This window comes from Nannospalax galili, unplaced genomic scaffold (assembly GCF_000622305.1).
Source record: "Nannospalax galili isolate Female #2095 unplaced genomic scaffold, S.galili_v1.0 scaffold618, whole genome shotgun sequence".
Taxonomy (NCBI): domain Eukaryota; kingdom Metazoa; phylum Chordata; class Mammalia; order Rodentia; family Spalacidae; genus Nannospalax; species Nannospalax galili.
The window spans coordinates 422,108-442,725 of record NW_008341873.1 but is presented as its reverse complement, the minus strand read 5'-3'; positions in this window follow the sequence as shown (position 1 = coordinate 442,725).

Below are 20,618 nucleotides of genomic sequence, written 5' to 3'. Positions count from 1 at the left end.
CTTTTTGAGACAGGGTCTCCCTGTAGCCCCAGCTGTCCTGGAACTCACTATGTAGACCAGGCTGGCCTTGAACTCACAGAGATCTGCCTGCCTCTGCCTCCCGAGTGCAGGAATTAAAGGCGTGCGCCACCACACCCGGCCCTAAAGCTACATCTTTTAAAAGTCCCACCACCACATGAACCTCTGGGGGAACAAACCATATTTTAACTATGACATCTATTCTCACAATTCAGGAGGACACAGAGATTTTAAAAAATCGAGATATCAACAGGGCTGTTCCTTCTGGAGGCTCTGAGGAAAGACTATATCCTACACCTCCCTCCTAGCTGCTGGGGGCAGGCAGTCTGTGGCAGTCCTTGGCTTGTAGCTGTATCACCCTAATCTCCCATCATCACATGACTTCTTTCCTGTGTCTCTCTGTGTCTATACTCATCTGAATCTCCTTCTCTCTCTGTTACAAAGACATCATTAGGCTCGCCCTAATGCAGTATGACCCCATCTTAACTAGATACATCCACACAGATCCTATGTTCAAATAAGATTGTATTCTAGACAAACATGAATTCTTGGGGGTCACTGCTCAACCCAGTAAACTATTCTTTCTGTGGTTCAGATTCTCACAAACCCTGGATAAAACAGGAAACACTGGATTGAACTTCTGTATTAAAACTTTCCCCTCTCTAACTCAGGCATTATTCAAAAAATTGCTTTCTGGAAACTAAATCTACCCATGACCTTCCCGTCTTAAAAATGGTGACATGTCTTTATAGCAGCGGCCCTTAAAATTCAGATCACAAGGCTCCATGTCAGAGCTTTTGATTCAAAGATCAGGGGCAAAGCCCAGGATTCTGCCTTTTGACCAGCTCAAGATGATTCTGATGTGGATGGGTCTGCAAACAGCACTTGAGAAAAGTCTATAGGAAAAAGAAATCCAAATTTAATGTGGCATTTGAGAATCCTCACAATCTGATCCAATTTCTATTTTTGGTTTCATCATCCAGTTCTCCAACCTCAGCCAAGAAGCCTATATCCAGCCAGCTGGACTCTTCTCTTCCTTTTCCTGCCCTTGCCTCCCACGCCTGCGTGGGTCATGGTGAAGTAGTTAGGACTGGGGCTTTGCAGCCCGCCTGGGCAATTACTCAACTGCCTGTGTCTGCAGTTCCTCAGCCATAGAGTGGAATAACCTTCTTACCTGTTGTGAGGAGAATCACTAACTGTGAAATGCCTGGAGCTGAACCTGGCACACAGAAAACACTCAATGAAAGTTTGATCCTCTTCCTGGGATCTTGCTCCATCCTTCTATCACCTGGGGAAAAAACCCTTTCATCCACTAGGACCAGGATGAAGAGTTCATGTGTACGGTGTCTTCCTGGACTCCTGGTCCCATTGATTACTGCCTTCTTATCTGGTCCCTTGTGACCACTGCTTCATCTTCCTTATTCGTTCCACCATATTACACATATTTCCATGTTAACACATGAGCTGCCCTTCTGTGGGGCTTAGGAAAAGACTTGGCATATTTTGTAACCAAACTCCTTTAATCACTCTTTGTTCCGTGAAATGGCATATTCCATTTATTATTTTAGAATTGAGCTTTCCAGGGCATTTCTGAATATAGTTCAGTCATCATTTTATACTATTAAATCAGCTTTTTTTTTTTCTTTCCACCACTTCCAACCACAACCTGCCCTGTTTTCTTTTTCCTGAATTATCTGTTTCATCACCGTGGCCGGTGTGCAGTGAGAAGCATGGCTGGGTTTTTCACATTCCAAATGCTTTATTTAGAAACTAGAGTTTGCTGCCCACTCACAGATACAACCCTTACTTCTGTGGCAGGAATGTTCTTCCTCAGTTCTGCCTACAGAATCCACAGGAAGGCTGCCAAGTATTATGCTTTCAATAGATGTGTTTGTCTCAGAAGAAAATTTGGCCACAACCAATGGCTACAGGGAGCTTACACGGTTCAAGCCATGGACCTAGAGTCCTCGGTCAAAAGAATCTTTTCTCTCTGAGAATATTATCTACAGACCACTTTCTCCAGTAAATGGATAAAGGAACACTTTATAGGACTTTAAAAAGTTTTGAATCACTGGGGGATGTAACTCAGTGGCAGAACACTTGACCTGTGTGCATGAGGTGCTAGGTTCAATATCCAGTAGCAGAAAAAAGTATTGTTTTTTGTTTTTGTTTTGTTTTGTTTTTAGCTGACCATGTTGACTCATACCTATTATCCCAGCACTCAGGAAGAGAAAGCAGGAGGACCATCATAAATTTGAGACAAGCCTGTGCTATGTGCTAAGTTTATGGTTTGAGACAAGCTTGGCTACAATGGGTGATTCGCTCTCAAAAAACACTTTTTTTTTTAATGTAGGGTCAATATATGCTAGGTAAGTGCCCTATCACTGAACTATGTCCTCACTTTTATATCTATATATCTATTAAAAATATAATATAGGGGCCTGGAGAAATGGCTCAGTGGTTAATAGCAGTTGCTGCTCTTACAAAGGACCTGGGCTCGAGTTCCAGCACATACATGGCGCTTACAACCATCCAGCACTTGGAAGAGAGAAGCAGGTAGATCTCTGTGAGATGAAGGCCAGCCTGGTTTACATAGTGAGTTTCAAACCAGCTGGGGTTACAGGGAGACACTGTCTCCAAAAAACTAATGTTGTGTGTGTGTGTGTGTGTGTGTGTGTGTGCATTTAGACATTCTCATTAAGTTATTGAGGCTGGCCTTGAACTCACTCTGTAGCATATGCAGACTTGAACTCTCTTGTGATTCTCCTGCCTCAGCCTCATGAGTAGCTGAGATTTCACGAGGCCCAGATGATCTCAACTATTGGAAGCATGGCTACATGCTACATTTAATGTATGCAGGCAGGTGAGGGAACGCTTTTTTTTTTTTGGTCTTTTTGAGACAGGATATCCCTGTAGCCGCAGCTGGCCTGGATTCGCTAATGGAGACCAGACTGGCCTCGAACTCACAGAGATCCTCCTGCCTCTGCCTCCCGAGTGCTGGGATTAAAGGTGTGTGCCACCACACCCGGCTTGTGAGGGAACATTTTAATAGTGTTTTTCGTGGGATGTGGTCTCTAAAAGTGAAACTGTCTGATGCACATGAAGCTCTCACAATGGCCCTGTGTTTTCTTCTGTGGTGGAGCTTATGGCTTGGAGTGGCCACATGAGGAAAAGGGGAAGAGTGTCCTTATCTGGACAGTCAGACTGAGATTTCTGGGCATGGCGGCACATACTGTAATCCCAGCAATAGAGTTGGAGGTAGGAAGATCAGGAGTTCAAAGTCATCCCTGGCTACATGGGGCATTCTAGGCCACCCTGGGCTCCCGAGAACTTAAACAAACAAAAATAGATCCAGAGAATCATGTTAGATGGTGGCAAAATTGCTCTATAATTAGGCTGCTGGCATGTGGTTCAGTACTCGAATACAGAAGAGCACTTCAGTCAAGAGTTGCTTCTCAGAAGGCTGGAGAGATGGCTCATCAGTTAAGAGCACTGGCTGGTCTGTCTTGCAGAGGACCCAGGTTCGAGTTTCCGGCACCCACGTGATAGCTAACAACTATCCATAACTCCAGTTGCAGGGGAACTGACACCCTCTTCTGACCTCTGCAGGCATCATGTGGCATGGTGCACTTACATACATAAAGGCAATACTCTCATACATGTAAAATAAAATAATAAAGTATTTTTAAAAAGAGTTGCTTCTCGGCTCCCAGCACAGGGCACTGCCCTTGGGAGCCGACAGTCCAACTATGCAGACAAACCTCTAGCAGCTAGCTACAGTGGAAGAAGGGCCACAGAGGGAAGTATGGGGAGGCATGGGTGTTTAGCAGAGAGGTTTGTCTAGTCTGGAGATCAGGAACTTTTAATTGGGGCACTGAAGGGTGAGTAGGAGTTAGCCAGGGGAAAGGGCTTCTTACAGAAAACCCCTGGATTGCCTTTCAGCAGGAATCCAAATGCCCAGTATTCTGCAGCCCCTCCTAACTGGCCCAATAGTAAACTCTGAATCCCTGCCTTGGCACTCTGACTTGCTGAGTTCTGCTGCAAACACAGCTAGCTCTACCTGTTCTGCTGAGGTCCTGCCATGCCTGGATGTCTTGGCCTCTGCACTTGATGGCTTGGCCCTGGTAGCCCATGCAAAGCCGTGCTGCTGCCACCACCTATTTGTAAGCACCACCACTGCCCAGAACACTACATCATATGACCTCCTCTGCAGTCAGCCCAGGCTAGATCACACCCTTCTTGGCCTCCATTACTTCTTTGCAGTCCCATTTTCCTCTGGCTCATGTCTAAGGTTCAACCTAACTGAGTCACAAGCAATGTTTTTCAAACTGGTGGGGGCGCAGTATACCCTCAAAATATACCCATGCATCCATTTGAAGGACATCACATTGAAGATAAATCAGTCGACCTGATTATGAATGCAAACGTGGATGTATGCCTTGAAGCTTCAGGCAAGATGAGCAGCAGAGTGGAAGCATGGTAATCAGTCTCACAAAGATCCTATATTGGAGCCAGGTGTGGTGGTGCAGGACTTTAATCACAGCACTCGGGAGGCAGGGGCAGGATGATCATTGTGAGATCAAGGCCAGCCTAGTCTACATAGGGAGTTCTAGGCCAATGGGGGCTACATGGAGACCTGTCTCAAAAAGACCAAATTAAAAAAAAAATCTATATTGGTTACTTTCTTACTGCTATGTCCAAATATCTGACAAGAAGCAACTTAAGAAAGGGTCCATTTTGGCTTATAGTCTGATGGGATACAGCCCATCATGACAGAGAGTACATGGTAACAAGAGGGTGAGGTGGCTGGTCACATTGGGACCACAGTCAGAAGCAGAGAGATGAATGCTGGTGCTCACGTCACTTTCTCCTTTTATTCAGTCCTGGACACCAGCCCAGGGGATGGTGCTGTGCTCATTCAGGGTAAGTCTTCCCTCTTCTGTTGGAAACCTGGAAACGTTCTCTTAAGCACACCTTGTAGTGAATTTAAATACAGCCAGATTGCCAAATGAAGTTAGCCATCACAAATGTTCATGGTTACCCTGGAATACTTTCCTGGACTCCTGAGGGGTTTGCGAACCTCATGGAAAACATACAGCCTTAGAGTATAAAAAGAACCTCATCTTCCCGAGCCTTACACATTCCCAGAAATGGATATGTGTTGGCTTCTTTCTACATTCCATCCAAATGTTATAAACATCAATTAGGTAGGGTATGTAAACATTCTGAACTTACCTGAAGATACCATGTAGATGTTAATATGTATCACTATTATTATTTGTCATCAGCCTATGCCAAACAAGAGACAGCAACCCATCTTTCTCAACAGCCTGAAATGTTTTCCTCCCGTAAAGATACAAGTTCCAACTCCTTCTGTAGAAATGGGATAAAACCAAATTTCCCCAGAAAAGCCACTGCTTTCTACTACTTGGAGACTGGATCTTGGATTTCAATTCTGCTTTTCAGATTAACTTGTCTACTATGCCTATGTGGACTAATACTTACAAGAAAAACAAATTTTGAGTAGTAAACTATACTAATATCCAGCAGATCAAGGGCTCTGAGCAAATCCGAAGAGGTTTAACACATGCTGCACATCCAGGCCCAGGTTTGTTTGCACTTATTGTTCTGAGAGGGTGTTCTAGCTTGCTTCTCTGTTGTTATGATAAAACACTGACTGACCAAAACCAACTTGGAGGAGAAAGGGTTTATTTTACCTTACAGGTTATAGTCTATCATCAAGTGAAGCCAAGGCAGGAGCTCAAGGCAGGAACTGAAGCTTACTGACATACTTCCTCTGGCTTGCTCAGCTACCTCTCTTATACAGCCCAGGCCCACCTGCCTAGGAATGGCACTGCCCACAGTGGGATGGGCCCTTCTACATCAATTAGAAATCAAGAAAACGTCCCACAGACATAACCCACCAGTCTGATGAGGGAAATTCCACTACTGAGGTTCCCTCTTCCCAGGTGTGTCAAGTTGACAACCAAGATTAGCTATCACAGAGAGCATGTACACACACACACACACACAAACACATACCCCTCAGCTGTGCTGAAGTCTCTGAGTGGAGAAGAGGATACTGCACCATGTTTACATTCTGCCTTTCACCTGAGGAAGGTGTGCTTGTGAAGAAGGTGGGTTAATCCTCACCATTCTATGGTGAGGCTGCTGCCCCAGGAATCCTGGGGAATTCCAGATAGAGCCCAGCGTCTCTTCCCTTAATTTCCATTCTACTCTGAGACCAGTTTTCCTTGTGAACAGTGATCCCATCACTATCTGGACATTTTATTTATTTATTTTTTTGTAGTACTGGGGCTTTAACCTAGAACCCCACAAATATTACATAAGTATTCTACCTCTGAGCTATATTCCCCGCTCTTTTGTAGTTTTGGGGGGTTTTATTGTTGTTGTTTTGGTTTGTTTTTTGAGACAGGTCTCACTAAGTTGTTAGGCTGGCCTTAAGCACGCTTTGTAGACCAGGCAGTCCTAGAACTTGTGATCTCCCTGCCTCAGCCTCCCCAGTAGCTTGCATTACAGGTGTATGCCATCAAGCCCAGTGTCTCTCTGGACATTTTGTCCTTAGTTCTTCTCCTTGCCCTGATTGAGATCTGTGACAAAAAGAGTTTGTATAAAAAGTTTAAGCCCTCTTCTGTTCCCAAATTCTAGCAAGCATGAGGATCCCCCTGTGCCCTTACCCACCCCAGTTTGGTGTGTCTGCATTTTCAGGGAACTTGTCCTTGGGGATCTGAATAAGAGACAAACCTTTGAACCAGAGTTACAGCCTAGGGGTGGAATGAGAGACAAATACTTGGGGTTTTCAAGTGCATTTATTTGGGAACTGTTTTCTAAGTAGCCTGGAACAAGATTCTAGGGAAGAGTTTTCACAGGCTCAAACTCCTTTCCAAATAGAAGACCTGGGAAAATGCCACCCTGCTCTCAATTTTATATTTTGTGTTTGTTGCTGCTTTTCAGACAACTCAGATGCTAACTCAATTAACAGAGAGTTTTGAACGCAGCACACGCCTTCTGCAGTTATTGTTGCCTTTAGCTGATATTGTTTAGAAATGGTCATTACTGCTGGGGAGGGAGGAGGGACAAGAGGGAAGGACACCATTCTGCAGAGCCTAGTCTATAGCCAGGGTTCCAAGTCACTGTCCTGAAACACTCAGAAGATGGCAGGGGAGGAGACTAACCTCGAGAACCTTTACTGGAGTGTGAGTTTGCACAGCCTGTATCAAGGCTTGGGCTAAATGGCACTGGGGGCTCTCCAAGGGCCCTCATGGCAACTGCTGAATGCTTTTTAAAACTCAGGTCCTTCACAGTAGATTTTCATTTTCAGCCGTCTTTCATTCCCTGCCTCTCTGGTGGCTTTGCTGGCCTTACAAAGCATCCTCTAGCCTTGAACATTCCCTAGGGACAGGTTTTACCCCCAGGGATCTGTGTGGTGTGAGGGCCTTGCTAATTTTGGCTTCATGCTGTGAGACTGGTTAGGTGAACCTCTTCTTTTCCCAGAGCATAGTAATTTGCTTTTTCTCCTTTCCCACTTTGTCTGAAGAGTAGAGTCTGTTGTGGCCCCACTGGCGCTGACACTAGAGAAAAGTCACCTGGCCAAAAGATTTGTTCACCTGGATTCCCAGCATTGCCTGCCTGGCTTACTTCCGAGCCTCACTACAGGGGAACATGGCTTCAATGGGGTCTAGTGTCAGAGCCCACCCTTCCTTCTCTTTGCTGGAATAAGGTGGATGAGTGAGGAGGTGTCTCTGTGTGTGGGGCTCAGACATCCCAAATAGGCATATTTGGAAGAAGATGCTGGTTATGAAGGTCCTAGGCTTGACTAAGCCAAAGAAGACCAGGTGTGTGGACCTTTGTTCTCCTGGAATCTGTCCACCATGTACCATGTCAAAGGGAGAAAAAGTGCTTGGATCCAGAAGGCACCTAAAACATTTTAGTTTAGTTTAGTTTAGTTTAGTTTAGTTTAGTTTAGTTTAGTTTAGTTTAACACCTAGTATTTATTTATATAAGACACAGGCTTCCCACAGATGTTTCATCCCATCTAGAATACGTTTTTGTAGCTGAGTTTCTGGCTTCACATAGCACCCTTCCTTTCCAACCTCCTCCCCATTCTATCTCCATGATAAAATAGATTGACCAAGGGGCTGAGCAGGCCCAGTGGCTTTCCCCTGGCATAAGATCACTGTTGTGCTTCTCCCAGATTTTTAAAAATACTATCTGTACCCTGACAGAGAGGTTGCAAAGATAATGCAGAATTCCTGTGTTCTCCTCTCCCGATATCCCTGTTGTTAACACCTATTCCTTTGGAACATTTGTCACGGTGAGAAACGTGTATATAGACTTTGTTTGTTCTCACCAGTGTCCTGCTCTGCTCCAGGATCTCATCAGGACACTACACTGCACTGAGTCACCTCGGTCTCCTGTGGCCTGTTTCTGTCAGTTTCCGGCTTTGCTTAACGTGATGGTCGTGGCAGTTTTGAGGAGTATCTGTCAGGTGCTATGTAAACCACCTCTCAGTCTGCTTTATTATTCGTTTTTGTTTTGTGTGTGTGTGTGTGTGTGTGTGTGTGTGTGTGTGTGTACATGGTGCTGTGTGTATATGTGTGTACATGCTTATGTGTGCAGATGCATGTATGCAGAGGCCAGATGTGTCTTTCTCGATCACTCTTCACTTTATTTCTTTGAGACAGAGTCTCTTACTGAACCTGGAGCTCACAAATTTGGTTCACCTCCAGGAATCCGCTTGTCTCCCGGGTGCTGGGGTAGCAGACACGTGCTGCTATGGTTGACTTTTACATGGATGCTGTAGATCCAAACTCAGGTCCTCATGTTTGCATTGCAAGCACTTTATTAATTGAGCCATCTCACTAGCTCCCTTGATCTGTTTTTGTTTGGTGCTTTGGTTAAACAAAAGTGATGAGTTTAGGAGAAGACCCCAGAAGTGTAGTGTCGTCCTCACAACACTACATCATGGGTGCATGCCATTAGCATGACTCATCATGGTGTTAGTTGGCCTGGATCACCTCAGAGAGTTTGCTGATGGTGTTCTCCCCCCTTTCCATTCTGTATTCTTTAAAAACAAGCCACAGGGATGGTGGGGGAGGAGGTAAGCTCTACTTCATAAGGAAAGAGTATCTACATATATTATCTGGACTCTTCTGTAGGGGAGATCCCAGTGATGTTTCTGATGTGACTGAGCGGTTCCCTCCAGTACTTACTGGCAGGCCAGTGGTGCTGGATGCGTGGATGCTGTAGACCTCACATGGAGCATCTCATGGAGCCATTTCCTGAGGGGTTCTATTTCCTAGGTATTAGGGGGAACAGTTTTGATATGCAGAATGTAGGACATAGACACATATAAAAATGCAACTGCTAGGTGAAATCAATGAACCATTCACAAACACCTAGGCAGTATGCACAAAGGCATAGCATTCTGCTGAGCACCAAAAGCGCAGAGGACAGAGAAGACTCACTTGGACCCCAAGCATAACAGGACGGGACTGCGTGCACACCCACTGTGGGCCAGGAGCCAAGGAAGCAGCATTGCAGGAGCAGTGAGCAGTCACAAAAAGTCCACGTGCTGTGGGGAGAGAATTTAGGGAAAATGAGCAAAGATCTCTCTGTGGACGTGAAGAATGAACAGGAGTGATCAAATGTGTGGCTTGGGTGGGTGGGTAGGGTCAAGTGAGAACAACTCATCAGGCAAAGAACAACATGTGTTCAAAACAAACTAGTGTCAAGACAGACATCTGGAGGAACTGAGAAAGGAATATATAGAAAGCTTTCCTGGAAAAATCACATGGCAATTTAGTCATATGGAATAGTTCTGCTTTCTTAAAATCAGCTTGTTCCGTAGAATTTAGTATGTAAAACTCAGTGATATTTTTGACAGTAGATTTATACGTTAACTATCCTGCTTAATTTGTGAGTAAGCATGAAGTTCAAACATTTTGGAAATGAATTGCTAAAACTGGGAATGTACATCAGGGAGAAGGATGGGGTGCTGAAAGGGGATTTTAGCACATCCCAGTTCCCTATTTTACCATGGAGCCTCTCATTTCCCTAAATGCTGGAGTGGTTCCAAATGAGGCTCACACTGGAGGCTACCTCACCCAGGCTTTGCCCTCCTGTGAAGGCAAGTGTCCACCCAGGTTATTCCTCCTCCCTGAGGCTAGGTGATGAAGAGGTACCGAGGCCTGGCTCTGTGGGCTCAATTTCAGACAACTCTAAATTGTCATCCCAGGTTCAGAGTTCCTGAGGGGGACAAGCTACAGCTTCTGTTATAACTGCATCAAGATTCCACCTTCCCCTCAGCTCAGTACCACCTCATTCACCTCCTTCCAACTATCGATTCTAGGAGAGCTCCCCAGTGACCCACCTACTGGAGAATCTCTGTCTCTGAAGCTAGAAACTTGACCCACATCTGACATAGACTGTATTCATTTCTTAGGACTGCTGTACCGAAAGATCATAGACTAGGTGGCTTAGAACAGTGGGAATTTATTTACTCACAGTTTTGGAAGCCAGAAGCTCCAAATCAAAGTGTAATCAGGGCCACAGACCCCCCCTGAAGGCTCTAAGAAAATACCCTTCCACATCTCTTCCAACTTCTCATGGCTCCAGGCATCTGTGGTCTGTGGGCAAGTTTCACTCCAGCCTTTGCCTTGATCTTTGCATGGTTTTCTCTATGTCTGTCAATTTCCCCTTCTCCTTTCTTTTTTTATATTTTATTATTTTTATTTTATGTGTATGAGTGTATTGCCTGCACGTACATGAGTGCACCCATGTTGTGCAATGCCCGGGGAGGTCAGAAGAGAGCTTCGGATTCCCTGGAACTGGAGTTACAGATGGTTGTTAGCTGCCATGTGGGTGCTGGGAATCAAACTCAGGTCCTTTGCAAGAGCATTCAGTGCTCTTAACCGCTGAGCCATCTCTCCAGCCTACCCCTTCTCCTTTCTTAAAGGACATCATATTGGGTTAAGATTCATCCCACTCCAAGATGATCTCATATTGAGATCCTTAATTTAATTATATCTACCGTGATCCAATAAGGTTATATTGACAGGTCCAGGCAGATATAACTTTTTAAAAATTTAAAGTTATGATTATGATTATGATTGTTGGGGGCAGGGGCAGTGTGTGCCACAACACACATGTGGAGGTCAGAGGACAACTTTGAAATTGGTTCTTTCCTTCCTTGATGTGGGTCTGGAGATCAAACTCAAGTTGTCAGACTTGCAAGGCAAATGTTTTGCCCACTGAGCCATCTCAATGTCCCCAATCCACTGCATCTACCAAAATATTAATATTAAGGGGATGGGTAATATCCCAGAATGTGGATGAGACTTATAGATGACTTATATGTTCTCCTTTGTATTTTTACTACAAATTATACAGAAAACATGCATTACTTTTGTAATACTAAACTTTTAAGTTGGTGTCTTGAGCTGGAGTGTGCAGTCTCAGTTCAAGTGACCTGTGAGAGGAGGACAAGAGGCAATTGCCACAGATATGGTGAGGGGCTCGCCCTTCACACAATTGCTGAATCTCAAATTCTTGAGCACAATGTAATTTTAAATATATCACTGGACTTAGAATAAATATGATGAGTGTCTAAGTTCTTTCTGAGCTTTTTCTCCCCCTAAATGTAGAACTTGGCAGAGCAGTACATTGTAAATCAAAAGTAAACTTGAGTAGAAGCCAGGGAATAGGAATAAGCCAAGGGCCATAGGAGTTCTATAGGGCCATATGGGGTTCTAGTTCCCAGGTGTTAGGGGGAGAAGTTTGGACACACAGAGGCTAAGAGATTATGGTGAGGCTGCCACATAAACCCAGGGACCTCTTGAGAATCATTTCAGATCAGTAGCATCATCTGTATTTAGACAGAAGTAAATGTACCATTTGTACCTAGAGAGAAAAAGTCTACTTTAGGCCATAGAATTCCCACACATAAGGAGCAAGCCAATATGAGCTCACTATTAAATATCACCAAACACATAAAGAAATAAAGGAACTAGTCTACTAGTCGATAGAAGAGCAAACACATTTAAAATTACTAGGAAAAGAAGAGTTTTACAGGGTTTTTGTTACAAAATCAATATAAGAAAATAATGTTTCTAAATATCATCTCTAGTCAGAAATTTAGTGGGTTCTTAAAAAAGAGATAACATCTGCAAAGCAACGAAAGTAATGTATTTTGTAGGACCTAAGGCACTATCAGTGAACTAATATACCATTACTGTCTGCATGCAAAGGAAGGAAAAAGACCACCAATTATAATTGCAAGATGCTGTCAAGAGTAAGGCACAATCTATGTGTCAGGCAAAAGAGAAGGAACTATGTAGAGAAAAGTATAACTTTATTGGAAAGTACTAAAGAAGACATGAAGAATTAAGAAGTAATCTATGTTTATGGACAAGTAAACTCAATATTATTTCTTTTTCAACTGATTGATCAATACGATGGAGTCAATACAGCTCTCACTACAATCCTAACAGATTTTTGAGGTACTTGACAAAAATGATTCTAAATTTTAGCTGAAATATAAATTATTAAGAATAGCCAAAATGGGGCTAGAGAGATGGCTCATCAGTTAAGAGCACTGGCTGCTCTTGCAGAGGACCCAGGTTCCCAGCACTCACATGGAGACTAAAAACTGTCCATAACTCCAGTTCCAGGGAATCTGACACCTTCTTCTGGCCTCCTCAGGCATTGCATGTCACAGGTGCATTTATATACATGCAGGCAATACACTCACACACATAAAACTTAAGTAATAGATAAAATATTTTTAAAAAATAGCCAAGAACATTTAAAGAAAGAGGAGAGCTTCATCCTACCAGATATTGTCAACTAATAAAGTGATAATAGAGACAGAACTGAAGGGGCAAAATCTGTCCTCAGAGTAGGTAGCACCTTCCAATGGGTGACCCAGGCAGAAAGAGGTCTGCAGAAGAGACATGTTGACTGCCTACTGAGCTTGCACATAGATCAGTGCTGCTTCTGCTGCTGCTGTCTTCTGCTTCTGTCCATCTCCAGCATCCTCAGTCTTCCAGTGTGGACTGAATGTCAGTGACTTTCCAAGAATCTGCCAGGCCTTTGGCACCAGATTGGGCCTGCTGAGGCATTTGCTTTCATGTGCTGAGGAGCTACTGGGTTTTCAGCCTCTCCAGCATGTAGATGGCCATTTTTGGACTAGCCTATCATGTAAGCCAATCTAGTAAGTCCCCTTTAATAATATATACAGTCTATCAGCTCTGTTCCTAGTCCTCTTTAATACACATTCCATCTGTTTGGTCCCTTTAAGCAACACTGCCTGATGCAGGCCCTCATTGCTTCCGGGCCCTTTGGCTAAGATCAATTGTAAAAGACAAGTCCCAGACTGAGAGATTTGCATATGATCAATAAAAGTTTGATTTCTATAAAATGCTAAGGATTACTAGAAATCAAAAAGGGAAACACAAACACCCAAAGGGGGCGGGGGAAGCAAGAGACAGTTATTTCACCAAAAAAAAACAGAACAAGACAAATATCTGATAAACTTACAGAAGGAGGCACAGCCTCATTAGCAAAGGAAGTTCAAGACAGATTGAGCCATTTTAAGATCCTGACAGGCCTTACCTATTCTTATTTCTGAAGGCCTGATCTTCTGATATTTCCCTTAGCATCCTGCATCCCATACTACATTAAATTCATTTGGTATGTGTTGTTGAGTATTTGCTGGTGCAAAAAAAAAAAAAAACGTTCTACATGCTTGGAATATACTATTAAAATGACAAAGGTCCTTGCCCCTATGAGGTAAATTAAAGCCAAAGGAGGTAAACCATGTAATAATGTGGCAGAAGGCAGCGAGTACTATGGGATGGAAAAGAAATCAGTAGAGTAGGAAGCAGATTATAGGACAGGAGGCTCTGTGGGGTGGGATTTAAACAAATGTGCTCCTCACTCACTGGCTCCCTGGGACCCTTTAGCAGTTTACTTCCTGGAGTATCAGCCGATAACAGTTTAGAGGGCTAATTCTCAGATATCTGTGACTCGGTGGATGTGAGGACAAACTCTTGAGGACACTTCCTCTTAATGTCGTGTTCAGATACAGGTAGTCAAAGGGAGGAAAGGATTGTGGGGCGCAGAAGGGAGAGGAAATATTTGTGTGAGGAAGAACAGCTTTTTAAGTTACTTACATATTCAAGGTAGGTAGGTGGTCTGTCTCAAACCAGCAAATGAGGACCTTTGTATATAGACTGTCCTGAAGATAGTGCTGCCCAAGCAGGCCCAGCCCTGGAAGGCTGCCTTAGGCTAGCAATGGACAAAGTTCTGAAAATCCACTTACCATAAATAGGTCCCCAGTCTGGGATATTGTACATGGTGTTCTAGCCACCAACAGCAAGATTCGTGTCTTCAGAGGCCTCCGTTGCCCTCTGTGAGCTCCGTTTCTTTTCTCTTTTCTTCCCAAGCAGCGGCTATAGCTGGGACAAGTTCTCAGCACCCATTCCTCACTTTATTCCCATCCCTCATTCCTCACTTTATTCCCATCCAACTTGCTCATTCAAGTTCTCTTACCCTGGATATGGGGTCAGTCCATTCTTTTTTTCTTTTACTTTTGCATGCTTTATTTTGTCTTTGATGTTAGCTATCATTGAGACCCATTGTCTATTTTCAAGTGTCCCTTCAGCCTTATTGAAAAAGTGAAGATTCCAGTTCAGACAAGAATCATTGAAAAAAACTGCTAGTAGTTTTAACAGCAATGAAAAGACCAAAACACAAAAGAACAAGGAGAATAGGTAAAAGCTAAACATAAAATTTATTGAGACCCTCTGGTACATAAGTGGTATAATAATAGTAAATTAAGTGCTGATTAATCTCCAAAACAGGTCATTGAATCTAGAGTCATTCTTCAGTCATCTGATTTGAAAGTCTAAATTGAAGTTGGCTCTGGGAAGAGTCAGTTAAAATCTGTGACTTTTATTGTGCCATTTTGCAAATTGGTAGATTATATAGAAACCTATTCAAGAGCAGGCAGAACATGCTGTTTGGTGGGTTTAAGAAGGTGGCATTATTAAGGATGCATTCTTCAAATCTTCCCAGTCCATTCTTTACAGGTCTCCAGGGACAAAGGTATTGCCACAAAGTCCCTAAAGGGATGTGACTGATTGGCTTTTCTTTCATCCTGGAATGTAATGGTTTTTTTCCAATTAGAGACCACACAAGACCAGAAAATGAGAGCAAAGCAGCCCTTCTAGTGGGAAAGCCACCAGCCTCTTCCAGGCAGTGGCAGAGGGCCCTGTTTTCCAGTCCCACCTGCTTAAAACTCCTGGCCTCTTTTGCTGGTCATCAGCCTGCTTCCTTTGTCTCCATCCTAAACCAAACTCAAGGCCCTGTCTCTGACATCAATATCATGTCTCTGTGGCCATCTAGTCTACAGGAACAACTTCCCAAGGGTGATTGTTTTTATGGAAAGATGTTCCAGATTTCTGAGGGAGAAAAAATTTCAAACTACAACCAAGCAGGAAATTAGAATCTATCTTTAGGAAACCCTCTGTAAAGAGCTGGGTCTCAAGGTCCTAGGGATGTAAAAGAAGAGCTCTGAGAGGCACAGCCCTCAACTGCAGTCAACAGTAAAAGCAGTTTGAATCCATTACTGTTGGGAAGAGAGGGAGCTCCATTCCCACACGCTGCTCCCTTGAATGCAAGGTGCCCACACCCAGATGGCCTTTCCCTAAAAGAATGCAGATGGGCTTGTCACCATCTAGGTGTCTGCTTGTTCCATGCCAGCTGGGCAGTTGGCCAAGGGATGGTGGGGTGTGTTTTCCTAGGTCACTTTCCGGGCTCAGAAAAATATGCACTCCTGCTAGAAGCCTCAAATTTCCAGAGGTACCTGTTCCTGGAGCCAAGGCAGTATTTGGTGGGTAATTGTGTTTTTCCAGTCACACGTCTGGGAATGCCCCTGGAACAGGTGCTTTTCTCTCTTTCGGGTATTTTGAGGTCCTGCCTGGGAGCCCAGAGATCTGCTCCAGCCTTTCCTCATGGCCACTGCTTTATTCTTCAGGCAGTGACCTCTGTTGACATCATTTCAACCCCCATCTATTTGAATCTCTCATTCTTTTGTCCCCTTCCCTGGGTTGGGTAAAAGCCTTTACTCTTGAAGATCTAATCCTGTCCTTTTTGAGTATGACTAATTCCCTCCCCTCCCCCTCAGTTCCCAGCAAAGAGGAAGGGCCCCATTTGCTAGATTCTAGGGTCTGTACCCCTCGCCAGCAATCAAAGTGCTGACATATTCCTCTGGGTGATTTCCTGCCCTGAAGTCCAAGCCCTGGAACACAAGCCTTTCTGTTCTTTCACAGCCCCTCCAGCCCCTGGGACTAGGACTTTTGTGAAAGGATTTATGATATAGAAAGTACTAAGTCATCCTTCCAACCTGCCAACATTTGGTGTGAAAGTAAGTTAGTTGTATTGTTGTTCAAACAGTATGAATGCACAGAGAGGAACTAACACCCCTGAGAGCTCATGCCTCTGTAGCGGCTGCCTGTGGCTAAGGGTGTATGAAGGTGGCAGAACCCGGGCTGGAGGCCTTATTATTTTCAAGGCGCCCCACGAACCCTGGCAGGTCAGCATCAAGCTGCCTAATTTCTGAACTTAAAAAGCACATAATTATGGTATTGTTTGGCTGCCAAGAATTCTGGTTTAATCTCAGTTTTATTTTGACTGCTACCCAAAATAGCTTGTCCCTGAGGACAGAAGCAAAGGCCAGGAAGCCAAAACCAGAAAGGCAGGCCTCCCTGAAATCCAGGCAGCTTCCCACTTGGGGATTTGGAGGAGGCTACAAGTGCACACAATCAGGCACGTGGAGCGGCTCACCCCCCACCCACTGCTTTCCACAAGCCTCTTAGCCACTGGCCCGAAGCAGCAGCAACCTCCCACCTCCCCTGCCCTGACTGCCCTGGATCTGGCATGAGCCCATGCAGAGCTACAGGGATGGTCAATTTCCAACACAGTCTTGTCCGCAGATGCATTTTGATAGTCCCTGAGATGACGTGGAGCTCTGCTTCTGGGATCTGGGGACTACAGGGAAAATAATACTAACAGTTGATGTGACAGAATGTTTGCTCTCACTGTGCATGTAGCTGTGCCTCTGGGGACTACAGGGAAAATAATACTAACAGTTGATGTGACAGAATGTTTGTAGCTGTGCTTTTAGTCTTCACAAGGCCTGTGGTAGGTGCTTCAGCCATCGTCTGACCTGTTCAGAGCTTCATGGCTAGTAGGTGGCAGAAATAAAATTTGATCCCAAGGAATTCTTGCCCCAGAGGCTCCCTCGTATTGGCTCACCATATGGCCTCCCAGGATGTGAGTGGTACCTGAACTCAGAGGGATGGAGGAAGAGCTCCTATTAGGATCCATGAGAGAGATGCATCCATTAACAAATGGGGCCACTGGAAGAGTGGGCCTGTGAGTGGTGCTTCTTTTTCTTAGACGAGAGACTTGCTATAAACATTCCTCTTCATGTTCAGATCAGCATGGATCCATCAGTGGATCCATGGGTCCACTCTGATCCTGTGGCCTCTGGGCCTCTGGATCCTGGATCGCTAAGAAAAGATCAATGACATTAGTGGAGGACAGCAATTCAAAATTGCATGTGTGCTTACAGAAGCATAGTCCTGCATGTTGTCAAGGACTTCCCAGGTGTGTTAGGATTATCCAGTGAGAGAGAATCAGTAGCAGAGTCAGAGAAATAGATGTATAAGAGGAAATTTAGTAGATGAATTGGCTTATAGTTATGGAGGCTGAGAAGTCCCATGACAGGCCATCTACAGGATGGAGACCCTAGCCTGACTCAACCCAACTCCGAATGTTTCAGAATCAGGAAAGCCAATGGTATAACTCTCAGTCTAAGGCCAAAAACCTGAGAACCTGGGATAGGGATGAGGAGCACTGGTATATGTCCTCAAGTCCAAAGACCAGAGAGCCTGGAGTTGTGAAGTACAAGGCGGCAGAAGAATCTATCCCAGATCCCAGAGATAGAGACACATTCCACTCTTTCTGTTTTGTTCTGTCGTATTCTCTCTAGCCCCTGGCTGATTGGGTGGTGCTTGCCCACATTAAGAGATTTCCCTTACCTAATCCACTAATGTCACGTGCCAATCTCCTCTGGAAACACCTCGATAGCTTCACTCAAAAATAATGCTTCACTGAGTTTCTAGATATTCCTAAAGCCAGTCAAACTGTCACCTAATGTAATCCACACATGAAAGGAAGAGATACTTGAATTTCACCTTAAGGACATTGGATGCCTCTATGTAGACAGGTGGTGACAGACTTTAGACAGAATGAATGGTATGAGGAAACTATTGCTCTGTTCTACCAGGTTCAAGATACCATTCTTTGAACATTCTTTTCCTGACCTTTCTGAGCAACTGGGCACAGGTCTCCAGTCTGTAGGGCATGTCAGGAACTGAGTAACATCCCCAACCTCACTGCTGATCCCCACTATGCTGACTTCAGAGCCTTCCCTACTTCCTTCCTGCCCCACCTAGTATCAAGTAAATTTTTCCAGCAGGAGACATCTCTGAGCTCCTGAGGTGCCCAGAACTGCCAGTCCGGTTCCTGCCAGTGGCCATCGTACACGCAGGGCTCCCGGGAGTCCGCATTGGCTCAGTTATGACACCCATGGGGTTGGCTTAGCCTTGTTCCAGCTGCTCAGCACCAGATTTTCCTCCACCCCTAGGACCCTCTCCACCTACCCCAGCAGATGATGACAGAATAGGCAGGCAGCACGAGAACATGGGAAAAGCCTCAGAGCCTGGGTGCCCAGCATCCTTCTCATTTGTGTTCCCGCCTCTTACTAAAGAGAGGCAGAAAGAGGCTCAAGAGCCAGGCTCCTGGCACCACTGTAAGTGGTGGTCTGTGTTCAGAATGGCCTCTTCTTTTCTACAGCTTGTCTGTTGTTCATTTGTTCACAGAACGGATTCTAAGTTCTTTATTTTATTCAATCTTTGAAGATTTCATATATGCATATGAACTATCTTGATCATATTCACTCCTCGCTCCTCCTTCCAGCTCTCCAAGACCAGAGGGTCTGGTGAATCTCTGTCCCTCAAGCTTAGCCATCAGTGTGAGCATAAGACATCTGCTAGCTGTCCCTATAGAAAGTATATCCCTATGCCAATCAGCATTCATCACTAGTACTCAAATGATCAAACTTCATATGTACCTGCATTTCCAAGTTGGAAGTTTAAATAGTGACTGGCTTGCTGCTTTCTTTTCTTTGTTGAAGCAAGATCTTACTTTGTAGTCTAAGCTGCCCTTGATCTTGTGATCCTCTTTCTTTGGCCCCCTGACTTATCCCTTGACCCAGTCAAGTCTTCAGATTCCTGAAGGCTCAGCCAATACTCCAACCCAACCCAACCCTCTTTTTTTAACTGTTGATAATGGAGCTTGAACCCAGGTACACATACATGCTAAACAGAAACTCTACCACAGAGCTGTAACTCTAGCCCAGCCAATATCTTGACTACAACTTTGTAAGAGTTTGATCTAGAACCACCTAGGTAAACCCTTTTCAAATTCTGTCTTCAAAAGTATACTAATTAGTGCTTGTTGTTTTAAGGCACCAATTTTTAGGATGCTCTTTTGATGCAACAATACACACTGATAGAGTGGCAGATGCTATTGGTACCCCTTGGTCTACCACAGAGTTTACCTGTTACTATCATGGAAATATCCTTAAATGCTTTATCAATTCATTTTGCAGCATAACAAACCAACTCAGCAGTTAGTGATTTAGAACAAGAATTTCTTTAGTTTATGATTATGAGCTCAGCAAGTCGGGCCAATCTTGGCTGGGTTGTCCCCCTGGTTAGGACTAGCTTCTGTCCTGTGCCTATGGTCAGCTGGTAAGTTGGCTGGAAGGTGATTAATCCAGGAATGCTCAGCACCACCCCAGCACCTGTACCTCCCTGCGTGAGTCCATTCTGTGAATGTAAGAATGTGATCAGCCTTCATGTGAAGCAGACCAGAAGGGCAGAGGAGCTGATGATGCCCGGTTAAAGGCTTGAATGTGAAATGGCCTCTGTAGGTTTATGTGTTTGCATGCTTGGTTCACAGTTGGGATTGCTGGGGATGTTATAAAACCTTAGGGGGACAGAGCTTAGCTGAAGGAAGTGGGTCCTGTCAGGGACAGGTCTTATGGTATATAGCCCAGCCCACATCCTGTTCTGTTTATTCTACTGAGATGTGAGGAGATACGGAGTTCTAGCCACAGGCTCCTATTACCAGATCAATGCCTATAGCCACAACCATGAGCTCCTCCTTCAGCCATACCTTTCCCACCGTGGTTGACTGTACCCTGATAATGAGCTGAAATAAATCCTTTTTCCCTTAAATTTCCTCTTGTCAGATATCTGGTTGTATCAAGGACAGGAGAAAAGTGACATACAATCCCTAAGGAAAATAACCAGTGAGGAAGAAAGCTGCTGGACACATTTCAGCCTCCTGTCCTCACTCAGATAATTCAGAGGGACCACAAGCAATTGAACCCGAATACTTCATGACAGTTACTAGCCCATGCAGCGCCTTTACTGGCTCCCCTC